Source organism: Ictalurus punctatus, chromosome 13 (assembly GCF_001660625.3).
Source record: "Ictalurus punctatus breed USDA103 chromosome 13, Coco_2.0, whole genome shotgun sequence".
NCBI classification, from domain to species: Eukaryota; Metazoa; Chordata; class Actinopteri; order Siluriformes; family Ictaluridae; genus Ictalurus; species Ictalurus punctatus.
Window position 1 is genome coordinate 27722501 of NC_030428.2, and position 25000 is coordinate 27747500.

Below are 25000 nucleotides of genomic sequence, written 5' to 3' on the forward strand. Positions count from 1 at the left end.
GCTGTAGATGGCGCTGTGTTTGTAAGGGTTAGTGGATAACGATTCACCTCGCCGCTCGGGTTGCACGTGAACAGACTCTGCAGGCGGTGTTCCGGCAGCAGTGTGTTTCTACAAGATAACCGTCTGTGCTTTTAGTCTCTGAGGTGAGTCCGGATCGTCCGCTGAAGCGTGACGGTCGCGGTCGCGTGCGTCACGTTGCACGCTGCAGAGCCGGTTTCGGGTTTACCTTCAGTGTCGTGACCGTGATCACGAGCGGGACGCGGTCGGATCGGAGACGCAGTGTGGGCAGATGATCTCGTGATGAAGTGTACGCGTTGTGTTTTACTCGGAGGACGTCGATGGGTTTCTGAAAGGTCTGAAAAAGCTGTGATCATTTCCAGGGGAAATTAACAAACGGACACAGGAGTAATGTCAGAGCTTACAGTCCGAAATTTTCACTGCAGGGTACCCTCGTCTGGAGTGTGTGTGAGGGATCTGGAGTGTGTGTGAGGGTGATCTGGAGTGTGTGTGTGAGGGATCTGGAGTGTGTGTGAGGGTGATCTGGAGTGTGTGTGAGAGTGATCTGGAGTGTGTGTGAGAGTGATCTGGAGTGTGTGTGAGAGTGATCTGGAGTGTGTGTGAGAGTGATCTGGAGTGTGTGTGAGAGTGATCTGGAGTGTGTGTGAGAGTGATCTGGAGTGTGTGTGAGAGTGATCTGGAGTGTGTGTGAAGGATTGAGTGTGTGTGTGTGTGATCTGGAGTGTGTGTGTGAGGGATCTGGAGTGTGTGTGTGAGGGATCTGGAGTGTGTGTGTGTGAAGGATCTGGAGTGTGTGTGTGTGAGGGATCTGGAGTGTGTGTGAGAGTGATCTGGAGTGTGTGTGTGTGATCTGGAGTGTGTGTGTGAAGGATCTGGAGTGTGTGTGTGTGAAGGATCTGGAGTGTGTGTGTGTGTGAGAGGGATCTGGAGTGTGTGTGTGTGAAGGATCTGGAGTGTGTGTGTGTGTGAGAGGGATCTGGAGTGTGTGTGTGAGGGATCTGGAGTGTGTGTGTGAGGGATCTGGAGTGTGTGTGTAAGGGATTTGGAGTGTGTGTGTGAGGGATCTGGAGTGTGTGTGAGAGTGATCTGGAGTGTGTGTGAGAGTGATCTGGAGTGTGTGTGAGAGTGATCTGGAGTGTGTGTGAGAGTGATCTGGAGTGTGTGTGAGAGTGATCTGGAGTGTGTGTGAGAGTGATCTGGAGTGTGTGAAGGATTGAGTGTGTGTGAGGGATCTGGAGTGTGTGTGTGAGGGATCTGGAGTGTGTGTGTGAGGGATCTGGAGTGTGTGTGTGAGGGATCTGGAGTGTGTGTGTGTGTGTGTGTGTGTGTCTGTGTGTGTGTGTGTGTGTGTGTGAGGGATCTGGTGTGTGTGTGTGAGAGGGATCTGGTGTGTGTGTGTGTGAGAGGGATCTGGAGTGTGTGTGAGGAGTGTGTATGCCTGCAAGTGCTGATGTCTTAGTTACTGAGCGCTGTGCCATATTTACCTCCAGGAAGCAGATTTGGCAGGTGTTCAGCTGTGTGTGTGTGTGTGTGTGTGTGTGTGTGTGTGTGTGTGTGTGTGTGTGGACACTTAACCTGTTATGAAAACAGAAAAAACATCTGCAGTAAGTTTACCGCAAACACAACACACAGAACTCCGGTGTGTTTTCGCCTTTACCCTCGCTGTGTCTGTCATGTCGAACACGGGTAATGGGATGTTAAATTACCCAGCATGCCCCTCTCCACCTGGATCATACCATCTGCTGTTTTTCTGTCCACTTTTCTGCTGAACTCCCCGTCCCCTGAGACAGGCGTGTTCTTCAGACTTGCAGAGTTGTGAACGTTGTTGTTTTTCTTTAGCGTGTGTGAAATGTGCTGATGAACATGAGTGGACTTGCTGAGGATGAAGAAGATGAAGAAGATGATGATCCTGCTTGCTCTAGTGCAGTGTTATTCAGCAGGAAGTTGCTGTAGTCAGGGGTACAGCCTCACCTCAGGCTTCAGTACAGCCTCCATGTGTGAGGAATGCATTTAAATCAGGATCATTTAGGCTTGATGTGAACTGATGCACTATAACAATTCTGTACTGTAAAAACATTAAAAGGGTGTCAAGGAGTGATGTATAATCCTGTCACTCTGACAGGTACTGTACATAGGCCACACCTTCTTTACTGTGACTGGCAGACAAAAAGTCTAAGTCTCCTTTATTAAGACTGACAAGTGTATGTGCAATGCCCCTTTCACTGAGATTGATGTATAGGTATATAGGCCACACCTTTTTTTACTTTGACTGATGGGTATATAGGCCACACCTTTTTTAAAATTTTGACTGACAGGTATATAGGCCACAACTTCTTTTACTTTGACTGATGGGTACATAGGCCACACCTCTTTTACTATGATTGACAGGTGTATAGGCTATCATTTTCTTTTACTGTGACTGACAGGTATATAGGCCACACCTTCTTTTCCATGACTGACATATATATATATATATATATATAGGCCACACCTCTTTTACTGTGATTGACAGGTGTATAGGCCACTTCTTCTATTCCAAGACTGACAGGAATATAGGCCACACCTCTTTTACTGTGACTGACAGGAATGTAGGCCACACCTCTTTTACTGTGACTGAGAGATATATAGGCCACACCTTTTTTACTGTGACTGAGAGATATATAGGCCACACCTCTTTTACTGTGACTGACAGGTTTGTAGGCCACACCTTCTTTGCCGTGACTGACAGGTATGTAGGCCACACCTCTTTTACTGTGACTGAGAGATATATAGGCCACACCTTTTTTACTGTGACTGACAGATATATAGGCCACACCTCTTTTACTGTGACTGACAGGTTTGTAGGCCACACCTTCTTTGCCGTGACTGTCAGGTATATAGGCCACACTTGTTTTACTGTGACTGACAGGTATACAGGCCACACCTTCATTACTGTGACTGACAGGTATATAGGCCACACCTTCTTTACTCTGACAGGTATATAAGCCACACCTTCTTTACTCTGACAGGTATATAGGCCACACCTCCTTCACTCACCGATTCAGTCACGCTGCGTTTTCACTCGTTATGTAGACGCACCATAAAAATTTACATGTTTTTAAAAAAGTTCTTCACCTTTCTGTAAACTTGTAAGCTAAAGCGAGCCGTTTTGTACAGTATGCATATTTATATTTATTTGTGTGTGTGTGTGTGCGTGTGTATATTTTTATTTTGATCTGGATCAGTAAAAACGTTGAAGCTGGTGCCGAGGAAGAGAAGCCGGATGAGATGCGATGCTCCAGTAAAAATAACCTTGCCTCTGTGTCTCTGTATCAATATTCATCATAGCTGCTCACACAAAGCCACCTTTAATAACATTCTCCTTGTTGCTCGCTGGAGGAAAAAAAAGTGAATGTCTGCAAAAAAAACAAAAAAAAAAAACAGCCGCAATCCATTCCCTCGCTGCTGGAGCTCGGTTGGAGGAGACTTTGTTTTGACCTCAGGTTTTTTTTTTTTTTCCTGAGCTGAATAGTCTCTGATTATGCCAGCCAAGTCCCTGCGTAGATGGAAAGATCTGAAATGGAAAACAAGAATTGGCTGCAGTATCAAGAGAGCTGTTTTTCATTTTCACCCCTGGTCAGACGCACCTCTTTCATAACAATGACTGGAGTGGGCTGCGGGGAAATAATAGTTTGGAACAGCGCACAAGGCTAAAAGATAAAAGCTCCAAGCTTCTGGGAAACAAAAGTTTTGTTTGTGCTTTTTTTTTCATTCTAAAGAAGAATTTAAAAAAAAACACCTCAGGTTTAAGCTCATACTTATAAAAATGTTCAAGGGGGATGGGATCAAACAACGTATACGGTCCCCTTTCGAAAGTATTGGGACAGCTGGGACGATTCCTTTGTTTGTGCTGTACACTGAAGACGTTTGGGTATCGGAGCAGGAGATGGATACGAGACGACGGATCAGAACTTCGGCTCTCCTTTCCCGATATTCACATCTAGACGTGTTAAACGACTCGGAACACGGCACCTTCGGAGAGGCGGACCGCACGATTTTTCGGTGAGCAAAAGTATCGGAACAGACCGTCTTACAGTAAATAACGCTTAATATTGGGTTGCGTATCCCTCGCTTGCAGGAACTGCATCAATCCTGCGAATCAGTGACATCTTCAAACTGTCAGGTTCTTCTTCTGTGAAGCTTCTCCAGGATTTTCCCGCAGATTCTTTCAGGTGTTGTTTGTTTCGGGGGGGTTTCTCCCTTCAGTCTCCTCTTCAGGAGGGGAGACGCTGATCAGTCGGGTGAAGGTGTGGTGATGAAGTCCTGTGTCGAGGTGGAAGTGCGTTTCGGATCGTTGTCTTGCTGCACGATGAAGTTCCCCCTGAAGTTCCTGTAAACTTCTGAATTCATTCTGCTGCTCCATCATGAGTCCATCATCAGTAAAGATCAGTGAGAATGTTCCAGAAGCGGCCGTGCAAGCCCAGGCCGTGACGCTACCTCCACCATGTTCCACAGATCAGCTTGTATGTTCTGGATCGTGAGCAGATCCGTTCTTTCTCCACACTTTATGGTCCTTATGTTGGTTTATCCTTATTTTGAACAACAAACGCAGTCTTTACAGGCGAAACCTCGGGCTCAACCTAATCGTAGACATTCAGAGCTATCGCCTGTTAACATTTACTATAGAGTTCGTGTGCACATCCTGAAAGTTTTGAAGCTTTTCCAAACCTGGAAAAGTATGAACATAATACATAATATTATTTATTACTGGGGGGGGGGGGGTATCGTTTTTCCATTGTTCCTTTAAAAGCCCGTCAGGTCACCTGAAGAAGTCGGAAAACGCAGTTACAGCATGTAAACTCTGACTGTCACAAAGCGCTGACGCTGGAGACTCCTTCCATAAATGCTTAATAAACATCTCCTCACAGAAAGCGTCGCCATATCAACGATTACGCACATTTACGTGAAGCATCCGGCGTTCAAGTCCTTGCGAGTGAGCTGTTACTCTAGACGGGATAACATTTTAGCCTACAGTTCAACATAGACAGAGTGCAGCAGGGTCAGACAGTGCAGTGACCACAAATTATCCAGTGCACCGACTACGACGATAGCAGTCGCGCTACGCTTACAGACGGACAGGACCTGCGTCAAAAGGTGGTGTGAATGTGCGTAACGTGCATACCGCGTGCGCAAAACCTACGATTTGTTATAGGAACTTAATCAGTACGTTCCGACCAATCAGAATCGAGAATCTCACAGCGCCGAGATCTAATGACAACATCTGCCTTAATAAATAGCACATGAAGAAAATTCCCAAGCAGAGCGATAATGCCGTGAAGTCGTTTTTAGTAGTGTGTCGCGTGAACGTCGACGTCACCGCTCCGGAGACGCCGTTTTATCTTTTATAACGTACTGAGACTTATCTCTTAAGGGAACAAAAGCGAGACGACGTAAACGTAAGCAAGCTTCGGTTGTAAAATTCATAGGTTACGGCTGCGGAGGTGAGACTACATCGGAACAGGATCGTTTTTTAGTTATTAATTTAAAAAAAAAACAAATGATACAACAACAGCGATGACAGTTAATTTTCCACAAATAGTTGTTGTTTTGGGTTTTTTTGGTTTTGTTTTTGTTTTTTTGTTTTTTTCTTCTTTGGTTGTTTGTTTATTGTTTTTTTGTTTACCCCTTTTGGTTTTGGCTGTGGTTGTTTGTTGTGGTTGTTGGGTGGGGTGTTATGTAAATTTTCAATAAAAATTCTATGATCCAAAAAATTTTCCACAAATGAAAATTCGCCTAATTAAAAATGCATAAATTTCCAGACTTTTTTTTCTGCGAAAGCCCTCGTCTTTTCACGTTGCCCAGAGGCGCTGTGAAGACGCTTTCATAGTTCGTTTACTATTTAGTTATCAAAACACCATGCCGTGTTTATAAAAAAAAAAAAAAAGATCATTTTTCCAGTTTAAGACCTGGTGGGCGGGGAATTCCTTCTCGATCGCTTTATTAATTATGCGTAGAAGTAACTGAACAGGCACCGCTTCACGAGCGCAGATCACTGAATAGGTTTTGGTTCTGAATATAAGAGAAGGATTGTTTGGAGATTTTGAGAAATGTGCGTTTCAGGGATTGGCCTGATGGTGGCGTGGGCGGAGCTTAAGTCATCTTCGAAGTCGCTGAGTTTCAGACAATACGCTGCTTGCGAATGCAGTGAAACGAACACTTTTTTTTTTGTTTCTTTCTGTTGTGATTGGAGGTTTTTTTCCGAGGTGAACAGAAGCCAGACTCTTAACGTGAGATCCGAATGTAACGCTAACGTAAAAAATTCATCGGCGGTAAAGTCCCTGGGTGATTCTTTGATGAGAATTTTCTTTTTAAACGCGATACTCTCGTTTCTTTTAGAGAATTATAATCCTTGAAGTAGAGTCTTTATGAACATGTGCACATGGGAGTTTACTGGGGGATTTCAGGGTGTTTTATGAGAACGTGTTCGACATAGCCAGTGTTTGTGGGTGTTCCTCCGGTTATTGTCTGGCAGAACAGGTTTTATAGTTAAACGCCGCGTGGTTAATCGTTTACAGGACTTTTTACGACAGCCGTGTCTGCAGTTCACCAGGCTGGAGGTTTCAGTCGCGCCTCTGGGGGGTTTGGACACACTGCCCCTGTTGTGAGAAGCAGTCGGCTCCATTAGACTCGGGGCTGAGAGGTACCGGATACCGAAACGTTGTTTTCTGCGGCTGTCGCTCTCTGGGGATTGATACGCCGGAGGGGACGTCGACCCAGACGAGCGCTGGGAAGTCAGGGGCTGCGGAGGGAGCGCTCGGGACTGTAAATAATTCACACCGACCGTACGGCTTTATTAAACCGGAATGGGGTAGTCGGTGATCTGAAACATGGGCAACGTCAAACCGCGTGCAATTAAAGTTCCTTTTCGACCAGTTCTAGACGTCCCTGCGTGACGATTACATCCGTTATTGCAAAGTATTGCGTTTAAACAGACCGGGATCTTGCGAGCGCAGTAATTACGCGTAGTAGTTAAAAGTAAAAGTTCTGTAATTATCCTAGCGTGCTCGTCCGTGGGTCTGGGCTCTCGCCTCCCGAAACCTCATTAAAATGAATCCATTTCATCGGTAATGAGATAGGAAGCGTAACCGTACACCCATGTACTGACACGTCCATTCAACTCGGAAGGTCTTTCTCCCACCCCCACCCCCCCCAGCGTATTTCCGCAAACAGATTTCCACTGAATGGTTCACATAAAACAGGATTCAGATCTTAAGAGGTGTAACATGGGAAGTACAGGGGGAAAAAAATCCAACAACTTCTTCTTTAAGCTCGTTTCATCCACACGAGGAAGGCTCGCCATCGGGGGGGGGGGGGGGGGGGGGGGGTATGAGGATCTGAACACGGTGAACATCCCGTTCCAGATTTAGCCGTTTGAATAATCTCTTTCACTCTTCTGGGAAGTCTTTCCAGTAGATTTTGGGGCGTGGCTTTGGGGAACTTGGGGCGTGGCCGTGGGGATTTGTGTTCGTTCGGCTACAAGAGCGTTAGCGAGGTTGAGGTCAGGCGCCGATGTTGATGTGACGAGACTCCGGTTCCGGTTCATCCCGAAAGGTGTTCGGTGGGGTTGAGGTCAGGGTTCTGTGCAGGACACTCACGTTCTTCTACCTTCTTCCAACCTTCTCACACCACGTCTTCATGGAGTTTTTGTGCACAGGGGCGTTTTTTGGGGGGTTTTTTAACGATACACGGTATGAAATTACTCTTTGGAGGTTAGATCGACTGCAGTTGAAAACTGGAAAAAAAAAAAAGAAAAGATGATCAACTGTGAACATATTATATCGGTGCTAAATTTTTAAGCAGAGTCGGCAATCAGAAGGCTCATGTCTGATCTCGGAAAGACGCGACGATACCCGCGATGTCTCAGGAATGTTTACGCCATGGTCATAATGTCATAATATTATATCGTCGTATTTCCCAGCCCATATCTCCTGAAGTCTTTTATTCTTCTTATACCACAGAAATTTGGCAATCTTTTATTTACTAAAGAGCGTCATACTTTTATCCGTTTGTAGTTACATTTAAAGTTCCAAAGAATTCCTTCTCTCGCTTGCACTACAGCAGCTAGAAACAGTCGTTCCTTCGGGTCCTCTTTGAGTTCAGGAAGCTCCTCTGACTGGGCTAAGCGTGTTACCTCACAGTGCACCTGCGATCCGAACCACGCTAAAGTCACTGTCTCGCCCCGTACGCGCGAACGCCTCTTCTGCCCGAGTTCCACGAAGCCGGAGTCTTTGAACCAGCTTTCCATAGCGTCCTCGACTCGTTTATCCTCTGGAGCGGCGCGCCTCGCTAGTCTTATCTTCTCCGATTACTCAGCGTGGCTCGTTTCCACTCCTCTGATCTCTCAACACGGCTCGAACATCTCTATCTGATCCAGGAGTATTGTTGCATCTGTTCAACAACATGTCCCTCTGAGTACCGCAAACCGCTCCGGGGCACGTTGCACAGAATTCGAAATCGACTCCCTCCTCCTTCCCTTCCCCTCTTCCCCTCTTCCTCCTTCCACAGACACTGTGGAATCAGCCAAGCGTTTCAGAGGTACAGGAGGTGTCTCGAGTATGGAGATAAGGGAGCGGGAAAAGCCGTGGATGAAAATATCCGTCTCGAGGGCTTAATCTTACGATGGCGTTATGGCGCCGAGATGATTTTCGAGCATACGCCGGGCGCGCCGTCGTCCGTCACGGAGTCCCCGCGATAAATATGTATCCCTTTTTTTTTTTCCTTTTCTTTTCTTTTTTTTCTTACGCAAATGGGTGTCAAATTGCAGACAACAGATTGCCTCACGAGGTGTCAGAAATTCCCAGAGGGGGTCTCGTGTGTTTTTTTTTTTGTTTTTTTTTGAATAGATGTGGATTTTCGTTTTTCACAGAGTGCTCCGAGTCCTTTTCAGATGAACCAGTTATGTCAAGAGAGGAAAACGCTGTCTGTTTGAAACTACACGGACCTGCAGGAAGCTTCTGCCGTAATTAATTCTCTCCACCGCCAGGCTCTGTCCCGCGGCTTCGTATTGTTTCTCCTCGGTAATCTACTGCTGGGAAATTGATTTTTCCCAGGGTGCGTGCAGAAGCTTGTTTACGAGAGCCACGGATATGGAAAGAGATGGCAGATTCGTCCTCGCGACGCGTACCTGTCAGGACCGGCGTATCGCAACCAGAACAGGGATGAAATTTGTGCTCTAGGATTTACCCAGCCTCGCTCTCTCTCTCTCTCTCTCTCTCTCTCTCTCTCTCTCTCTCTCTCTTGCCCTTGGGATTTAGTGTTATTTTAGCCACAGGGCCATTACGGCAAATTTACATAAAATCAACTTGGCCGCCTGTCAGTGGAGTCCTGTGTATAATTAACCTCCACCGGGCCAAACTGAAGGCCTGCTGGAAAGCATCTATTAACCTGAGCTGGAGAGGGGCGTCCATTGTCCCATTGTCCTCCTACTCCCTCGCATGCCTAGTGCAGAGGGAAAAAATGCCAACAAAGTGCATTTTACCCCCTCCTACCCTTCACACCCACCTCTTGGAGTACATGTGCCACACAGAGTCTGTATCTGGACGTTTAATGCTGAAAATAGACTTGTATTTGGATTTTTTCTTTCAGTATGTGAACCCCACCGCTATGCCCGACTGCCTCGAGTCATTATTCATTCACGGATCATAACAACTACATAACCTTTATTCCACTCCTGAGATTCTTCATCCTCCGCGACGTCTCGCGAGTTAATACCGGGTCCCGTACGGACGCCCTGTGGAACTTTCTGGAAAGCTTTCTGTCTGAACGTAAGCAGGGGAACCGTCTCTAATAACCAGTCCCTCCAGGATAGTTTTCGGAGGAGCTCGCGATTTTTGCGAAATAACCGCAGATCTCCCGCGGATCCGGTCCAAGACCCACGCGCGTCGGACACGAGTACAGCTAAAAGGTCTCATTTATCAACAAACATCACTGCGAAAGAGCGCGCGAAACCTATTCGGTGCGATCGCGGTTTCGTGAGTACGAGTAGTTTTCCCCATTTTTTTTTTTTTTTAAAAAGCCGCCGAAAAATCGAGCGTTTTTGGTTGCCGCGGTCAGAAAAATACTCCGAGAGAAATCCTGTACGGACTGGCTAACGCTTTATCAGACTTGGTTTTTGGGTTTGCTACGTTCCAGAAAGATCAGACGAGTTCGCTGGACTCGCTACTAGAACCTGCTACGAACCTGGATGCAGTGCTGATGCGGTACAAACTAGAGTCCGTTTCGTTAATAATACCTAGAATATTTATTTAAGAAATATGAAAAACATGAGCGACGCACTAACAGAGCCGTATCTCCCTGCAGTTCTCGCCTGGTTTCCTACTGAAGCTAAGCAGGGTTGAGCCTGGACAGTACCTGGATGGGAGACCTCCTGGGGAAAACTGCGGTTGCTTTTGGAAGTGGTATTAGTGCGGCCACCAGGGGGCGCTCACCCTGTGATCCGTGTGGGTCCTAATGCCCCGGCATAGTTACAGGGACACTATACTGTAAAAACAGCAGCGTGTTTCAGATCAGACATTAAACCGAAGTTCTGACCCCCAGGACACTTCTCCTAAAAGAGTAGGGGTGTGAGATTCCTCCAATGGGCCTTCTCTGTCATGCCCCCCCCCTGCACTATGGTTGCCGTCGTGAGATCCCCCCCCCCCCCCCACCCCACCCCCACCCCCAAACTATGTAAAGCGCTTTATAAATCCTCAATAAGTTATCATTTCCAGAGCCCCAGCAGAGAGAGTAGAGTAGCAGAGATTTCTCTACAGATAAAAACCTCCTCTTTAATTATTTATTTTTGTTGTTGTTGTTGTTGAGCCGGTGATGGAATGAAGTCTGGAAGTACGTTCGATTGTGTTTCGTTTAATTGCACGGTCTGGACGCACGGACGCACCCTCGGTGAACTTTTCCAGCGAGCGTGCTCCTGTTGTCCGTGTCTGTATGTGTTTAAAACACGTTCTCGGTTCAGTTCGAACGAGGTCTCCGTGTTTGTTTACGAACAAACACGAGCGAGAGAACGCCGCGTAAATCACATTGTTGACTCTGGATCACGCTCGACTGCTTGAGCTTTCCAAGCTTTCCCAATTAGCATGGCGCTTTTTTTTCTCTCCACAAGGTCACACTTGTCTGTCTGTCTGTCTGTCTGTCTGTCTAGCCGTGAGTCAGAGCCACCCTGTAAGTGACTGCTGTGTGTATGGCGGCACGACATCGCTCAGACGCAGCACTCTCGGTCTCCAGCGCTCGATTGAATGAGACGTGACCGAGAGAACGTACTCGAGCGGCAGTCGAGCCTCCGCGGTCCGTCACTCAGAGCCGTGCTAAATATTAGCGATGTCACTTAAACGCCGCTAGACCCGGCGCTTTGCTTGGCGGCGCTCGCAGGGTGCTTCCGAGAGAACACTTCAGTCGGTCTGCAGCTGTATCGTGTGATGACTTCGCCGTGAATAAAGTCACGCTCATGCCGTATTCATTAGTCTAGCGTACCGTATAGATCACGCCATACTGACCCCGGTGATACCGTCGTACCGATTATTATCCATCTGTAAACCTTTTTAAAACATCGCTTCCTGTTACTGTGATTTGTTTTGCTCGACTCTTTCAGACGTGAAGCCTCCGTCTGATCGAATCACGGTTAAACGAGCTGGTTTTATTAAAATACCTGCTTTCTGGAGACGGCGTGACGCTGTATTGCTCTCTTTATCGATTACGTGAGGGATGCAAACTTTTGCATCGTAAAACTGCGTTTTAAATCCAAATTGGTGCTGGATGATGCAACAAAAATATAATACATCATGTGATACTTTCACCATCCCGATGTCACCCGGGTATCACGGTAAGATTAGTCGTTACATTTGATGAAACTTTTTTATTTAGTGTACACGAGTGAATTATTTAAAGATGCAATACTCGGTATTTTTCATACATTATACAAATAATGTTTATGTAGAAACGATAAGAAATAAACCTTTGGACTGTTATCTGTGGACGCGAATTAACCCGCTTTGGGAAATCGGCCACCGTCAGTCGTTTTATAGACACGCCCCCGACGCCCCTCCGTATCTTGGTACAGCTGTGACTTGATTAACGATCCAGTGTCCGAGTGCGCTCGGACGTGACGACGGTCATGACGATCCTTCCTAATGCTAACTCTAACTTTGCGTACATGCGTGGAAATGGGGGCGGAGTCAGCGAGTAAAAAAAAAAAAAAAAGTCCTTTTAAATCTTCTCATTTACCCCAAAACTACTCATGTACCAGCCAGAACTGATCTCTAGACTAGTTGCATGATCGTGAATTATTTTATTATTATTATTATTATTATTATTATTATTATTATTATTAGGTCCTGGTTATTTTTGAACTGAACCCAGCGCATGTGATTTGTATAACGAGTTTTATTTTCCTTCCCCCATAATCCATCTGTCTCTCCTGCCTTCTGACACCTGTGTTCGTTCGATGTCTTCTCCGTATTCATGCCGGAACGTGTACTGTAGATCGGGGAAAATCCATCACAGCCTCCGGTCCCGAGTTTACCCGGACGGGGTCCTCTTAAAAAACCCCAGCAGCCCTGTGCGTGTGGATAGATCTGGGAATTTCTGCTCCGAGGGGAAAATGAACACGTCGAGGTTTGTGCACTTCAGGTCCGGTCGACCGTGGGAAGGACGTGTCTGTCGGCCGCGTGCACGGACTCACTAATGGCCGCCGCGGTTTCTGTTTGTTTTGGTCACTAATTGAATTCCTCGCAGAAGTATAAACAGCTACACGACTACATTCGAGGCGTGATTCATTCCTTTCCCCGTGTGACAAATGCATTCTGCAGATCTATTACGACCACCTACACATCCACACGCGTTCTGACGAGCCGTTGTTTTTCCATGTAGGTGTAAAAAAGCAAAGGTGTTTTAAAAAAATCCATTAATTATTTATTTATTTTTTTTGTAATTATTTTTTTGAACAGCGAGTTTCTTATTATTAATAGGACTGTGTTATATTTTGTGCGTGCTAAATATCCAGCAGAGATTTTTATTTATTTATTTATTTATTTATTTATTTATTTATTTATTTATTAGCGTGTCTGGTACCGATGGCAAATTTCATCGTAATAAAGTAATGCTTTATTTTGATTTTACCTTGTGTTCGTTTGAAAGTGAGGAAAGTAGGTATCCCGATCAGCTCCCCGGTCGGTGAATCGGTCTACGGTGTATACGAGTCGGGGCGCTGGTAAAGACCCCGGCGCTCGCTACGTTTTTAACCGCGTACCCGCGTCGTAAAACTTCAGCTTTTGTCACGGAACGTCGTCGTAGTAGAACCGTAGGCTAGCTATAATGGATTTGTTTATTTATTTATTTTAAAATTTAAATCAATAAAGTCTTAAAAGTCGTTAGACTCGAACGAACTAATATATAGAACAAATATGTAGAACTTATATATAGTCAGAGAAGTTTAAAAGCGGCTAACGTGAGTAATCATTTGAGAGCCGCGACGACGACGATGACACGCCGCTTACGCTTGTAGATGGAGTCGGTGTCGGCTCGGAGTCCGTCCGCCATTTTGTCTCAAGCCGAGAGGCTTCAGAAAGCGTGACGTCACTTCCGGTAAGGGAGGATAATGACCATCGATGATTGATCCGGAACGATTTTGCGATTGCGACGGAACTTAAAATGGCCGACGCCCTGATCGGAGCCCTGAACTACTGAACGAGGGAGCCGAGTGAGACGCGCTGTCTGTAAAATGAGAAGTAGACATGACTCCGGGTAATGTTCAGTATATCCCGTCTGCAATAAAATATCATATTTCTCTGTACTTTGTTGTTGCAAAACTGGGAACGTTGCAATATACGTGACGTTTTTATACGGACGTGTCGGAGCTGCGACGCTTTACGGGGGTTTTTCCGTCACGTTGTGGAGTCCCTACTGTAGCACAGGTACGGCGTACAGTATAGACGTGTGATCCACCCGTGTGAGGAAGCCGATCCCGTCTGAAGAGGAGGTCTGGATGACAGGAACGCTGGATGCTCTGGAAGTTCTCGTGCCGTCACTCCGGCTGAGATATCGCGGTGAAGAAAGCGCTGGCTGATCTTTGTTGTTGTTGTTGTTGTTGTTGTTGTCTTTTTTTTTTTTTTTTTTAAATAAAGGATTATTTGCTTGACTGTTTTCAAAAGATCCATGAGCTTTGATGTTCCAGCTCCTTTGAACCGGAGAGCAGAGGAGCGTGGGTGTAGCACACACATCAATGTCCAGGTATGCCATCACACAAGGGTGGAGAAGAGAGGTGGTGTCATGGCAACAGTGAAGGAGCTCGCCATAGCAACCAGGAGACACTTCGTCGGTGTTACGGCGGGCAGCGTGGGCTGTTGAGCAGCAGGAAATTGACGCCTGCTCGGAGTCTGAGTCTGGGCTCAGTAGGAGAGAGACGTGAGACGAGAAGAGTCTAAATGATATAATCATAATAAAGTTATTTCTGTTTTATAGAGCAGTCATTTTTAATCGTCGGGATTTTAATAGCGAACATCCTGATTTTGAGTCCCGAGTGAATAACGGCACCGGATCGGAGGAGCTCAGGCGGATTTATTTCACTTCCTGGTTTAAAACGTTCGTCTGAATGTTACTCGGTGTAACAGTTTAGTAACGTTCTCCCCAGTGGTACGTCTCGGGATTTGGGCTGATAATATTATATTTCGTAATGAAATCCAGAATGTTTTTCTGAGTGTCGAGGAAACAGACAGAAACGTCGATCACGTCGTCGTTTACTTTGAAATGAAATTTAACCTGACTAAAACCCGAGCTCGATTTATTTATTTATTTTTTATGTTGTCACGTCATCCTGCTAGCCATGCTAGTCGAAAACAAAACAAAACAAAAACTTTCACTTGCCCCGGGCTAGTATGATATCGACATTGCGAAAATCGATGCATCATAGTAATAAATGAAGTCGGATACAGTCGCGTGAAAAAATAAGTACGCCCCAGGGAAATTGGTGGCTTTTTGGACGAGCCGACGTGGTCAACAGGACCTGTTAATGGAGTCGATGTACTCGAACGAAACCACAAGGGGAACTAGTTTATTCAACAGAAATATCAATAGATGTGATATTCTTCTGTGGAAAAAGTAAGTACACCCTTGGCCTCAGAAGCTAGTATTGCCTCCTTTAGCAGAAATAACTTCTTGTAGGCGGTTTGTATAACTGTCCATCAGACTTGCTGGAATTTCTCACCGCTCTTCCATGCGATATTCTTTCAGCTGCAAGACGTTAGAGGGTTTTCTTGCGTGTTCTGCCCCGACAACATCTCAATGGGATTCAAATCCGGGCTTTGACTCGGCCGTTCCGTAACCCTCCGTTTCTTCTTTTTGAGCCGTTCCTTGGTGGAGTTGCTCGTGTGCTTAGGATCATGATCCTGTTGAAAAGTCCACTTTCAGTTCATCTTCAGCTTTCAGACAGATGGTCTCACATCTTCAAGAAGTATTTGATACGATGCAGAATTCAGAGTTGAATCAGCGAACACAAGCTGTCCGGTCCCTGAGGCAGCGAAGCAACCCCAAACCATAACATTTCCACCACCGTGCTTCACAGTTGGTATGAGGTGCTTCTCCTGAAAAGCTGTCTTTGTACTAAACATGTCTGCTGTTACTGTGACCAAACAACTCTATCTTTGATTCGTCTGTCCAGAGCACATTATTCCAAAAGGCCTGGTCTTTGCCTGTATCCTCACTGACAAACCGTAGTCTTGCAGAGGCTTTCTCCTGACACGCCTCCCGTGCAGGTCAAATCTGTACGATCTCGTTCTGATTGTAGAAGCGTGCACTTTCACACCAACAGTTGTGAGACTCACTAGCGGATCCTGTGATGAAATTTTGGGGTCCTTGGAGACTTCTTTTTGCATCAGACGGTCTGCTCTTGAGCTGAATTTGCTAGGACGGCCAGTTCTGGACTAATCGGCAGTCGTTTGAAATCTGCACCATTTGCAGGTGATTTTCCGTACAGTGGAACGATGTATTTCAAATAATTTGTTGCTGTTCTTAAACCCCATGCCGGACTCATAGACATCCAGAACTTTTTTTTCTGAAGGCCTTAGAGAACTCTTTAGATCTTGGCATGATGACAGCACACACCTCAATAACAAAGGGAACACCAGACATTAAAGTAGATATGAGAGGGGTATAAATAAGACCGCTTCCACCTGCACTCCCTTAGAAGGTTCTAATCACCGGCACCCGATCTTCAACACCCGATTCGAATTATATGGATTTGAAGGTGTGATAAATGTAGGGGTGTACTTACTTTTTTTTTCCCATGTGACTGATCTGTTTTTTTGCTCATATAAATGACTACAAAATGTCAATAATCTGCCGTTATTAATAGGCACTGTTTCAATTGTTTGCTTGTCCAAATATGTAAAAAAAAATTTTAAAAAAAACAATAATTTCCATGGGGTGTACTTACTTTTTCACATGACTGTATACGTCACGTTAAAGAAGAAAAATGTAGGATTTTTGTTTGACGACGGTTGGCGAAACCAAGGCTTTCGGCTGCCACTAGGAAGAAGTAAGGAATAAAACACCGCACGTTGCTGTTCTAGGAGAACAATCGACAGCGAAGGAGGTTCTGTTAACACCTCAGGATCGCCTCTGCGGGACATTCTACCCGATACAGGTACGCCAGCTCCACCTTTCAAAATGGATGGCTCAGACCGTGCCTGATTATTAGCATAGCACCGTGTTTTAGTTTTGAGGAGAAGCCGTTCTCCTGCAGTGTTGTGCGTCGGTAATAATAATAATAATAATAATAATAAAAAGCGACTGGCTGGACTTGTGAGGCAGCGTCGAGTCGGTGATGCATGCTGAACGATTCAGATTTGGATCAAAAGCATGCCAAATAAACAAACACTCACAGACTTACATGCTAATGAGTCCCTGTGGCTATGTTTTCCTAATTTGACATGCTTCGCTAAGACCGGTCGGTGCTCTCGCCGTTACGCTGCAGATCCCAAACCTTTCAGGTTTTCCCTAATGAACGAGCGCAAGACAGAAACGAAGAGACGGCGAAAGACTTCACCTCGGGTCGCGGTCACGCTCCGAAACGTCCGTCAGTCATCGGTGTGGGGTTTTTATTTTTTGTTTTCCGTTTTGTTTTTCCCATTTTTTATAAACCTTGCACGACGCCGGTGCCGGTCTTTTATTCGGAGCCTCGTGTCAATTAGCATACAAGTGTTGGAGGAAGTGAGGCCACCCGATGCCAGGAAGCAAGTACGAGTGGATCGGTTGCACGGGTCTATTGTCCCGAAATGAAGCGAGCTCCCTGCACCAAGGACACGACGGAAACGCGGCGGATTAAAAAGTGCGCTCTTGTTTACGACGGTTATAAATGTTTTCCACAGCCACACCTGACAGCTGCTGTCTCGTTTGACCCGCGCGTCCATTTATCGGTCCGGCGGTCCACCTGCAGCCCTCGCTAATGGACTCGGACGTTTCTCCTTGCTAGCTCTCTCCGCTCGTGTGGGGGTTTTTTTTTTTTTTCCCCCTCATTTATTTTTCTCATGAAGACCTTTAATAAGGTCAATTTACAGCCCTTTTGTTTCCATTCCACAAATAATCCATCCACACCCTGGGCCAGAGAATGTCTGCTGCGCTGTCTCTGAGAGGTTATAAACATACTGTAATTAAAATCCCAACTCAATTAGCCTGTATCCTTGACCTTTGTTGGTGGGTAAACTCGCTCTGTCTTAAGAGGAAAGTAATTAGCGCGTGGCCGTGTGTCCCCGTGCCGTGTGTGCTACGGTAAATACACGGAGCCGTCTCCTTGTAGACCTTCTGACGGTTTTATTCACACCACGCCGATCTCCTGAGGCAAGCGGCGTAACGGAGGTCTGACGTGACCGCGGTGTAAACTGTACCTCCGTGGAGAAATCCTTAATTTAATAGTAACTTGACCCTCTACTGCACGCCCTACGAAATAACGGATTTTAAAAATAAATAAATAAAAAAATGTCCATCTGTGCCTGGCTTTCTGTGTTATTAGGGAATTAACCGTAGTCAGCGGTTTCTTCTGCTGCAATCTCATTACATTTACAGCAGAAAGAAATAGACAGGAAGCAAAAAAAGAAAAAGAACGAATCGGAGGCGTGCGATAGTCGGGACGGGAGCGGCGTGCGGCCGGGATAAATCAGCGCCGCGGCCCGACAGCTTTACACTCCTGGAGAGGGAGAAGTAGGGGAAGCGGTTAAGTTTAATTGGACGATATAGAAACGTCGAGTTCCTTTATTTTGCCGTCGTGTCGTCGCGTTCTTCATGCGTTCCCACCCATCGCGCCGCTCGATCCGCGTAATCCGTTCACGCGATTCATCGTGTGGAACGTGCGGAGGACGGATCGCCGGCTCGGCCATTAGCGCCGCCGCTCTATCTTGCCCTCTACCTCGTCTCCTTCACCTCCGCGTCGTATTTTTTTCATTACTTTCCCTAGTTAATCTGGCTAAAAGACAAGCTGGTATAGAAGGTGATATTTCATGCCGTATCGGGTTTCAGGTGGCCAATAAAAACGTCCCCGCTCGCTTGACTCGAGCACAATAAACCCGCGTGAGGGTTTAAAAGGGCTTTTCTCCGGAGGTCCGGACAATAGCCGAGCTCGGAGCTCGAACCCCACCCCCTTCAACCCCCCGAGTCAAAAAGCCACAGCCTAGTTAGCATTCAGGAGAGCCAGAGATTCATCCGGCACTCTCGTTTTGCTCGGTTCGTACGGAACGCAGACAGGAAACAGGTGGAAATGGTTAAATAAGGTACGACCGTGGTTTGATTCGGAACGGGAGTGGAGCGTGGGTTACGTTTAAGCTTTATTTGTAAAGTTGGGAGGTATGTAGTATAGTATAGAGCTGGTAAACCTGGTCATGGACGTACATACCGTAGGTCTGAGATCACGCTGAAGGTCTGGGATTATTATTTTTTTTTAAATGAACAGCTCGTTTCTATTTTTTTGTCCGCGGAAAAGACGACCGTATCGAGAATGCTTGCTGTAAACCAGACCGACAACGCCGGCAACAATCTCCAATAAATACTCCGAAAGAGATTCAGGATTCTACTCTCCAATCACGTCATTGCTGATCACGTCGCGTGTAAAATAGAAGCATTTAGAGGTCGTAGACTTCTGGACCTCGCGGTATTTCAGATTGCACTTTTTATTTAAAAAATCGCAGCCACTGCGTGAGAATCCGAAGCGTCAGACTGCATCAGGAAAACGACCTTCTAGTGTACGTCCTAGCGCTTTATTTCCGTCCGACGTTTATTCCTATTTGCAGAGAGATACAAGCTGAAAAGTTGCGACATTTAGCCCCTTGTGGTGACTATTATTATTGCACTCGTGCAACGGGAGAAATCGTCCAACCGGTGGAAATGTGCCTTAAGCAAATCTTTACATCAAATTTAACAGCATGTGGTATACACAGGAATCTTTTTGTGCCAAGTTTGAAAATAAATAAATAAATTAACAAATAAAGGTGTTTTTTTTTTGTGGTGGTTGTGCTTTCGGTGTAACTGGAATGGAGATGATTTATTTGGAAGACCGTGCGCACTTGGAAAGTGTCACCTCGCGAGCGAGCCTGCCTTTGAGGCAGGAGACATTCTGTGGCAGGCGACGTGAACAAACCTAGGGACGTGACGAGTCTTTTCACTGCTATTAAAGGCATGTTGACCCAGCGAACCCCCCCCCCCCCCCCACACACACACACACACACACACCCCGGCGTACACACAGACACACGAGTTGAAACGGAGGCCACCGTGGCTCGAGACGGCCATGTTGACGCGTTGGACGAAATTATGCGACCGTTTTCCACCGTATTTTTCTTCTTCTATGTGACCATGCTTACATACATCACACACACAGCTTTTGCCAGAAAAAGCAAAGCACGCGATTAGTCATGTTTTGGATTGGAACGGGGAACGGAGGGTGCGGGGTCTCGTATTCACGCTCGGCATATAGTCAGCAGGATTGACCTAACCCCTGGGCTACTGCGCCGTTTGCCTCGGCTGTGCGCTCCCATGATTCATCTGGCTTTTTACTGACCCTGGCATCCAGGCAGGCGTGGTCCCCCCTCCGCGTGCCCTCCGTGCTGACCCTGTGCTTGTTGAAAGCCACTTTGTTTGGATGCCTTGTTGCTCAGGGAGCAGGGGGAGGAGGGGACGGGAACGGGGGGACGGGGGGGACGGGGGGGGGGTGGGTTACAGGATTCACAAGAGAACCAGACCTTGTTAATGCTCCGAATGCAGAACAATGTCCTGTTCTAATGGATGGCCGTGTCTAACAGGGCGTACTCAGCAGAGTTGGAAGCCGGATAGAGTTCGCGCCTCTCGGAACAGGATGTATTCGCTTCACGCGATGCGCGATTGAGCAAAATGGAAATCATTTCTGGAGATTACCTCAGTCGTCGTGTACTTACTCACGGTAGAAAATGGCCTCGGCCGAAAATTCATTTGCCGAGTTAATGTATTGTAACTTAAAAAGGGTATTAGGAAAGCCTCTTCATTGTCGTCGCAATGTGTCTCAACCTTGGCATCGGTTCCCCTATCTTGGAAGTTTTATTCCTTCTCTCATCAATTCACCACCAACGAATCGCCGGGTGTTATCAATATAACTGCCACCAGAGCATCACGGGGCAATAACTCAAACGCAGCGTTTATCCCAACGCCATCTGAGTTTAGACCCTGTGCCAAAGCGATGAATAGCTGTTTTTTTTTCCTCTTTTGTTGGTCATCAGCACTTTTTATTCCGCAGTTAATCCACAAGGCTGCGCTCAGATATGCGAGTGTAATTTGTCACCGGGTTTTGTTTTTTTTTCCCCTCTCCCACCTCCCAGCTTTGCTTTGCGCCAGGTTATGCTTTAAAGGTGCCGTTAAAGGAAATGGTCTGTCCTTCCCCGAAGTCTGATTTAAAACCCGCTCGGTCAGCTCAGGCAGCTGTGAAAAGTTAGGCAGGACGCCGGACGTATTTTACTCGCCGCTAGCTGCTCGGGAAAAAGGCGGCGTGCGTCAGGTCTCGAACGGATTATCGTGTCGCCGCAGTGCAGAACATTATTAACCGTGGCCTGAATGGTGTTCTCCTTTACCTAGCCGTTAAAGCAGCGGGGAGAACGTCCGAGTGGAATCGCACACTGAAACGTACCGGCCGGTCGGAGACGCGGTGGGACGACGGGTCTGTCCGGCGTGGGATCGTTCAGGGTCCGGGAATGGAACCAAGCTGTGGAGAGATTTTCCCTGGCGTGTGTTGGAGTGAGAGCGGGTTCACGTCGATCCCTCTAAAGATCCAGGATCTCTAACGCTCCGAATATGAAAGGGACACGTCCGCCGCCCAAGCCTTCCTTAATTCATCTCCCTGCCGTAAGGTACCGCCGGTGCCGATCCGCCGTGTTGTTCTCGGCGTCTCCGAGATTCCTCGGAGTAAGAACCGGATGCCTCGAGGTCCATTACTATAGGAGTTCTCAAACTATTTTGCCGCTAGAGACAGTTTTAACTGTATAACACTGTTATATCCCACACTGTACAAGCGCAGGCTTTTAACAAACATTATCCCATTATTCATCTATTAGCTCGTTATTCCAGTGTTGTGGATTCCCCCCTCCCCCAACTATTCCAACACACTACGCGCACGCTACACAGGCGCCCATTACCTCCAAGTTGAACACATTTAAGAACACAGTTTTTTTTTTTTTGGAGTTTATTCAGTTTAATAGCTAGTCAATTGTGCTAGTAACTTAAAGAACTGAATACTAAATATATTAATAAAACCTAATCGAATAATATACGGTATAACACTTGAGTAATTGTACTTTGTTACTCTACTCACGTACTATTTTGGAAGTTGTGTTTTTTTTTTTGTCGTTGTATTTTTTTATATTTAAAAAAAACCATCACGGACTAATTTTGTCGTGTTATTTGAAGTGTTTTTTATTCATTTTGGACGTCTCTGTTTTTATTTGTTATTTGGAGTGTTTTTGAACTTTTTAGGTCCGGTTTGAATGGATATCTTTATTTACTTTAATATGTAATGTATGAATGCTTCGTATATATTCATATTTATTTCAGTTTTTAAAAAGTCCAGCACATTTTCGCGGGGTAGTGGGTTCTGTTTATTTCTGTGAATAAAATAAAGTTCGGCGGTTTTACGTTGAGCGTTACGTTTTCATTGGGCATCGGGTTTTTTAAAAAGTCTCGGTTGATTAATCGGTCCTCGGCAGGTCGGTACCGCCCGGGTATAAATCCCCCAGGCTTTCAGAGAGCCACTGTCGGGCCTTTCAACGGACTTGTGCCGAATCTCCGCTCTGTGCTTGGATTGGATCTTGCTCCACTTGTAAACCTGCCAGATGAATGAATGTAAACGTAAAATTATTCTACATTTATTTGACTTTGTGTCCTTAAGGAAGTCTTGCTTTACGCAAAAGCCTTTTGGGCATTGTACTGGAAAGTTACTGCCAAAAAAAAAAAAAAAACCATGCTCTGACAGAGAGAATGATCTCGGTCCTACTCCTTTCTAAGCTGTGTTTCCTCCCAAAAAAGGTTTGCTTGGCACGTTTCCTTTGGCAGGCTTCACACACGTTACACAAGACGCAGAAAGGAAAAAAAAGATGATAAAAAGCGCTCAAACTCGGACCTTGGACGTAGAGCGGTCTGCGTTTCTTTTTAATTGAAGGTAAATATTTGGACCCCCGAGGTCAGCCGTTGAAGCGTGACAGAACGGTGACGAAATTAGACCCTGCTTTTGTGGGCGGTCAGTGTCAGCGTCGCAGGTTAAAGGTCACGGAGCCACCATCCAGGCTTATATATTGTATTAAAGAATTCACGTGAGAAAAAGAAAAGAAAAAAAACGAATCCGCGTGCGTGCTGATATTAAAAACACTCTTTTTTTTAGCGTTCGGTGTGTGTGCAGCTGAACAACCCTTCCTTTGTGGTCTTCCCTCAGCCCTGGACTTTATCAACACATTGTTTTGTTTGGCCTGCTCCCAGTGCAGACTGAACTGCACTGAAAAGTTGGCAGGCTGTTCCGGGGGGGGAGAGGAGGGGGTGGGGGGTTTACGTGGGTGTGTGGGCATGCCACGGACCCGAGCCACCTTTTTCTCCTGGACCAGGAAGCTGTGACTCATCCTCGGCCTTCCTGTAAGCGTCCGAAGGAGCTGGTTTCCAGACTCGGAACGGCACAGATCTGCTCTTCATGGTAGGCCAGAAACGCCAGGAAATCAATACCTCCTCTCTCTCTTCTTTCTGTCTTTTTTTTTTTCCCCTCTGTCCCTCTTTCTTTCTCTGGCAGCAGCTGCGTGACACAGAGTGGGGAGTTGCGAGTAGCGCCGCTAGCACCGACTCCTCTTCTCAGGCTAGTCAATTCACTTCACTCTTTTGTTTGTTTGTTTTTTCGCTTTCAGTTGAATACTCTTCTGTCTTCTTCCTCTGTTCATCGTTTATTTCTCTTTCACTGTTTAAAGATGGCGTAAGAGAACAAAACGTGCATTTACTCTACAGACCTTGTGCGTTTGCTGCCGTTTTAATTCCGTTACATCCAGGAATATTCCTTGTGCGGTGAAGCCAGCTTGGGGCAATTGTTAACGGAGTGCAGTTTATTGAGTAATTATTAATTAGTTTAAATATATATAACTTTACTCTGATTAACGGCGAACACATTTCATAGCCGCAGAAAGAGTTTCTTCCGGCAGAGCGGTTGATGACCTGCGGTTCGGGTGGATGTGAACGGTTATTGAAGGCGTTTCGAGGAGACACGATACGCAAGATCATGTATTTAGGTTTGCACACAAACTGCCAGCAATAAATAATAATAAGAAGAAGAAGAAGAAGAAGAAGAAGAAGTTATAAAAGATAATGCATTTCAATAAATTCCACCTTTTTTATAAAAGCAAAAAAACACAAATCTGTAAAGAATAAAAATAAAAATAAAACCTTTATACAGTTCCGATTCAGAGTGCGCTTTTCACTGGAGTTTTTTCTTTTATTCTGTATATATATATATATATATATATATATATATATATATATATATATATATATATATATATATATATATATATATGTGTGTGTGTATGTGTATATATATATGTGTGTATATATATATATATATATATATATATATGTGTATGTGTATATATATATATATATATATATATATATATATATATATATTGTCCTAAATTTGCATGTTTGATGTTTCTTTTCTGCTTTATTGTTTATTGTATTTAAATTTGTTCTCTGGTCGCCTTTCCTGTCGGCGCGCCAGGCCCGAGTCTGAGTGAAGGATTTCCCCGTGCGTGATGCGTGTCCATGCTTTTTCTTCGTTTGTTTGTTTGCGGTTTTTTTGTTTGTTTGTTTGCGTGGAAATCGACGTCTCGGACGTTTTCAGTCAGGATAAAAAGATTCGTTATTTTATCGCAGCAGTTCTGTTATAAGACGAGTCGGGACTCCATTGGGTTTCTGTGCGTAGAGTATCGCGACTCTGTGTTCAGCTGCTGGTGAACGGGGGGGGGTTCACACGTCTCCACAATAACACCGGTACAGAGATAAAACACGCAGCACGATTAAAGCTTATTTGCTCGCAAAACACCGTATACGACTTCCACCATCACGTTATAACACCGCAAATTCTTTAAGCCTTAGGGTCTTTATTTTCATATAAGCCTTTACGAACTACTGTGGAGTGTGCCCTCACAAACAGATTCGATGTGAAACACGGACACGACTGAAACAGGCCTTTGATAAAAAGAGTTAAAGCGTTATTTTGTGGTTTTGTTTGTTTCTTGTCATTGTAGAGCGGTCCTGAAGTGAGAACGGTGCTGTTTATTATTATTATTATTATTATTATTATTATTATTATTATTATTATTATTATTATTATTATTATCAGGAGCACTTCAATCTCTTAATAATGAATAATTAAGTTGTCTACTTATGCTCCAGTGTCTCATTCAGATTTTTCTTTTCA

At 45.5% G+C, this 25000-nt stretch overlaps 1 protein-coding gene across 5 annotated transcripts in view; it reads left to right on the top strand.

Annotated features, from left to right (window-relative positions):
* The window catches only part of ctbp2l (C-terminal binding protein 2, like), a 115679-nt gene that overhangs the window by 21151 nt on the left and 69528 nt on the right, over positions 1 to 25000 (top strand). For 4 of the 5 annotated variants that reach the window (XM_053685003.1, XM_053685005.1, XM_053685006.1 and 1 more), the window contains exon 1: positions 23075 to 23230. The exons of the other annotated variant lie outside the window; for it this stretch is intronic. The gene's annotated coding sequence lies outside the window, so the exon portion shown is untranslated. Of the gene's footprint in view, positions 1 to 23074; positions 23231 to 25000 lie in introns of those variants that run through there. 5 annotated transcript variants of the gene reach the window in all.